Raw genomic sequence first — 5,000 nt, 5'->3', positions numbered from 1 at the left:
TGCGACGATCCAAGAATTTCACCTCTAACGTCGCAATACGAATGCCCCCGCCTGTCCCTATTAATCATTACCTCGGGTTCCGAAAACCAACAAAATAGAACCGAGGTCCTATTCCATTATTCCATGCACACAGTATTCAGGCGGGCTTGCCTGCTTTAAGCACTCTAATTTGTTCAAAGTAAACGTGCCGGCCCACCGAGACACTCACTCAAGAGCACCCTGGTAGGATTGCAACGGGGTCCGCCTCGGGACGCACGAGCACGCACGAGGCGCGTCGCACGCCTTCGACTCGCCCCACCGGCAGGACGTCCCACGATACATGCCAGTTAAACACCGACGGGCGGTGAACCAACAGCGTGGGACACAAATCCAACTACGAGCTTTTTAACCGCAACAACTTTAATATACGCTATTGGAGCTGGAATTACCGCGGCTGCTGGCACCAGACTTGCCCTCCAATAGATACTCGTTAAAGGATTTAAAGTGTACTCATTCCGATTACGGGGCCTCGGATGAGTCCCGTATCGTTATTTTTCGTCACTACCTCCCCGTGCCGGGAGTGGGTAATTTGCGCGCCTGCTGCCTTCCTTGGATGTGGTAGCCGTTTCTCAGGCTCCCTCTCCGGAATCGAACCCTGATTCCCCGTTACCCGTTACAACCATGGTAGGCGCAGAACCTACCATCGACAGTTGATAAGGCAGACATTTGAAAGATGCGTCGCCGGTACGAGGACCGTGCGATCAGCCCAAAGTTATTCAGAGTCACCAAGGCAAACGGACCGGACGAGCCGACCGATTGGTTTTGATCTAATAAAAGCGTCCCTTCCATCTCTGGTCGGGATTCTGTTTGCATGTATTAGCTCTAGAATTACCACAGTTATCCAAGTAACGTGGGTACGATCTAAGGAACCATAACTGATTTAATGAGCCATTCGCGGTTTCACCTTAATGCGGCTTGTACTGAGACATGCATGGCTTAATCTTTGAGACAAGCATATGACTACTGGCAGGATCAACCAGGGAGCTGCGTCAACTAGAGCTGAGCAGCCGGCCGCCCGGGAGTGTGTCCCGGGAGCCCGCGCGAACACGCAAGCGTCCGCTCAATTATTCTGCAAACAGGAGGAGGCTGAGCTCCCCTGCACAATACACCTCGAAACCCTCTCAGGTCCCGGCGGCGCGCAGCGCCGTCCTAAGTACTTGGTCGGGTTCGAGAGAGGCGCAATCGCCCGGAGTTTGGCGAGTAGACGCTTTAGGTGCGACCACCCGTGCTCCCAACTGAGCTTGCCGCTGCCGACAGAGGCCCGGGAGCGTGCTGTCGTGGCATTGCCGGCGGGAGACAACACGCGCCACCTACGGTGGCCGGCAGCTCCAACGCCAGCGCCACAGAAGGACAAAAGCCCCACTTGGGTGCCGAAGCGAACTCTCCCAGCACAGCGCACGCGCCAACACGTCCGCACAGCTGCGATACAATCCACCTGCGAGAACCGCAGAGGCGACCGAGCAGCAGACGGCGTCGCGGCGCCGAGCGCCGGGCGGCGGCGCATCCTCAGCGCACACAGTCCTCAATCGGACCAGCACACTGCAGATGTCCACCGCGCTTCGCACCGGGCCCGCGAGGACCTACTTTGGCCGCACGGCGCCGCGTGCAGGGTGCGCCGGCGCGCAGCTGCGCCGCCTGCCGCCTCCGTCGGCCGGCGCGCCTGCCACTGGCCGCCCCCACCAGCCGGCTGTAGCGCGTGCGCCCACGCACCGCGCGGCCAGCACGCCGGGAGGCCCCCCCTCACCGGCCGGGGACGGTCCCACCCAGCCACCGCCGCGTATCGCTTCACACCCACATGCCATTCACGTTCGTGGGCATGGTGGGTATCGCTGAAACAACCGGTTGGTAGCTCAACCGATCGTCGCCATCACTGATTCACCTCTAGCGAGAACAACCGCACCACAACGGTTTACCAGTTCTTCATTTGCGTAACGTCACCAGCAAACGTAGACGTCCATCGCCATTTGCAAATTCAACGATTGTTGCATGCCTGTGTCAGGTGTCACGACACACTATGTCTGCCCACATACACGCAACAACATGTGCACGCTTCGCGAACACGTGGAAGGTGGCCCCCGTACGTATGCGATGTCCATTGCGCGAACGACTGTCAACCGGCCTCTGTCGCATGTCGCAGATGTGGAACGCAGTGCACCATGCTATCACGGTGTGTGAGAAGAGACGACTACGTCTGACAACACGCGCCACTACATCAACAGACGGCTCATGGTGATCGCCATCCACGGCATACCATACTGCAATCCAGCTCTTATAGGGAGACGACACGTAGCTGAGTGCACAATATTTGGACCGTATGGTTCGCCGTTGTTGGCGCAGTCGTGGTACGGTCACACATGTACCACGATGTATCATTCAGTACATGAGGACCAATGTGCAGTACAGTGTGTGATTTGGACGTACAACATCAGCGGACAGTTGACACAAGCCGTACCACAACGTAGGCTGTGCTTCGCCATGCGAATGCCAATGAACAACTGCGAAGGGCATTGAGCATGTACGTCCTGCTGCCGTCCGCATTACAGTGTATAGCTGCAAGGTGTTTAACATGAAGCGATACTCTGGGGACCGGGCAGTGCGAGTAGCAAACTATATTGCGGGGGTTGCAGTTAGGCAACACTACACTAATTTAACGCGTCGTATGACAATTACAGAGCAGGTTAAGGCCCAACGTGTGTTGGGTTAAGGCGCAACGTGGGTTGGGTTAAGGCGCAACGTGGGTTAGGTTAAGGCGCAACGTGGGTTGGGTTAAGGCGCAACGTGGGTTAGGTTAAGGCGCAACGTGGGTTAGGTTAAGGCGCAATATAGGTTAGGTTAAGGCGCAATATAGGTTAGGTTAAGGCGCAATATAGGTTAGGTTAAGGCGCAATATAGGTTAGGTTAAGGCGCAATATAGGTTAGGTTAAGGCGCAATATAGGTTAGGTTAAGGCGCAATATAGGTTAGGTTAAGGTACAATATGGGTTAGGTTAAGGCGCAATATAGGTTAGGTTAAGGTACAATATGGGTTAGGTTAAGGTACAATGTGGGTTAGGTTAAGGTACAATGTGGGTTAGGTTAAGGCGCAATATAGGTTAGGTTAAGGTACAATATGGGTTAGGTTAAGGTACAATGTGGGTTAGGTTAAGGTACAATGTGGGTTAGGTTAAGGTACAATATGGGTTAGGTTAAGGCGCAATATAGGTTAGGTTAAGGTACAATATGGGTTAGGTTAAGGCGCAATATAGGTTAGGTTAAGGTACAATATGGGTTAGGTTAAGGTACAATGTGGGTTAGGTTAAGGTACAATGTGGGTTAGGTTAAGGCGCAATATAGGTTAGGTTAAGGTACAATATGGGTTAGGTTAAGGTACAATGTGGGTTAGGTTAAGGTACAATGTGGGTTAGGTTAAGGTACAATGTGGGTTAGGTTAAGGTACAATGTGGGTTGGGTTAAGGTACAATGTGGGTTAGGTTAAGGTACACATTGTTGTAAGGAAAGGTGTATTGGGGGGGGGGGGGGGGCGGCGGCGGCGGCGGCGGCCGGTTTGTTGATTGTGATTATAGTAAGTGGATGCCTGCGGCATCATCTGATTTGCCACGTCAGGATGCACCTTTGGCTCATGACAGGCGGCGCTCTGATTCCATGCTTGTGGCAGACCTGTGTCTTTCATTCCTGCCATTGTTTGTGTGCTGTGACAGGAGGCAGTATTGTGATGTTGGGTGTACCCCTGTGTAGGACATGTGTGGGTGTTGGTGGCTTAGCTGAGCAATGGTGGTTGTCGGAAGGGTGGGGTATTCTGTTTTGTGAGTGGACCTCCCGGTCTGGTTATGATAGTGTGGATTGTCTAATGTGGCGGAGAGGATGCACTGGGTGTTGTTCCATGCTGGTGCTTACATATTGTCTTTGTGCCTGTTACAGGCAGAGAGTAGTGCGTGATAAGAGTGTCTGGCTGACGTGTGGTTGTGATTGTGAGCAGAGTCTTTCAGCATGTATACGGACAGTTGTATACATTATCTGTATTTTGATGGCTCTATCTATTACTAATCAGCGCCGTGTATACGTTTCATCCGGTTCCAGTCGAAACTGTTGTATCTCTGTACATTAGTGACACGGCGAGGCCGCCATGTAGTTACTCGTCTCGGCAGCTTCCACCGGTGTATGGCAAATGATTATAAGGAATCAGTCTAGTCGTCAATACCGATAGTGTGACGTCACATGTCTGGGGTGGGGGACGCTGCGCCCTTCCGGTGGGTCATGGCCTAGGAAGACTCTTCCCACGCAGGGGGGCTTGGACTGTCATTGACTCTTCCGAGTAATATACTTGCCGTACGTTTTTGCGACTGCGAGTGCAACGCTCACCGGTACCGAAATGGATGGAGCGCCTCCTAGCTGCCGCTGAGCATCTGCATTCGTACAGAGAGCAACGCGATCGCGTCTGTAGCTCGTACGTGGTACAGCTCGCAGCTCATGTATATGGACAGCGGGAATGTCGCATATTGGACATAACTCTTCATGAAACGCACGTTATAGGGGTGGATTGCACATTGCGAGTGCGAGCAAAGTCCGCCGTGCATCCGCTGGAGTTGCGAGTTGGGCGGTTGGGGTGGGGCACGAACGGGTGCAGGTGGAGTGATTGCCGGTCCACGACTTCGTGCGGCAGAGGCGCTGGCGTTGGGGTGCTGTTGTCGACAGAGGGTGCAGGCTTTGTGGGTGGGGTCGAAAGAAGGGCGCTTTGGGCCCATCGCTGTCTTAGTCGGCTTGGCGTCTCATAGATGACGGTATCGTCGTTGCAGGAGGTCATGTTGCGGGAGACCTACAGATGGCGGTATGTTTTGTGGTGCGCTCGACATGGCGGACGTAGTGTTGTCAGATTCGCATAGATGGAGGTATTGCATGTGGTTTCGCCGTGTTTTCATAGATGGCGATACTGTTTTGCCGGCATGGTTGGCGTAGTTCCGTCGG

General features: G+C 53.8%; 1 non-coding gene across 1 annotated transcript in view; it reads right to left on the bottom strand.

Moving 5' to 3' along the window:
* LOC126433221 (small subunit ribosomal RNA) overlaps positions 1 to 1,022 on the bottom strand; it is a 1,910-nt gene extending 888 nt beyond the window's left edge. The window contains exon 1 of the ribosomal RNA XR_007578334.1: positions 1 to 1,022. This exon is cut by the window's left edge and continues 888 nt beyond it. This is a non-coding gene — a ribosomal RNA (small subunit ribosomal RNA).
* Positions 1,023 to 5,000: the final 3,978 nt, after the last annotated feature.

This window comes from Schistocerca serialis, unplaced genomic scaffold (genome assembly GCF_023864345.2).
Source record: "Schistocerca serialis cubense isolate TAMUIC-IGC-003099 unplaced genomic scaffold, iqSchSeri2.2 HiC_scaffold_1162, whole genome shotgun sequence".
Lineage (NCBI taxonomy): Eukaryota > Metazoa > Arthropoda > Insecta > Orthoptera > Acrididae > Schistocerca > Schistocerca serialis.
The sequence above is the reverse complement of the archived record's forward strand: the minus strand, read 5'-3'. Positions and strand labels throughout refer to the sequence as shown.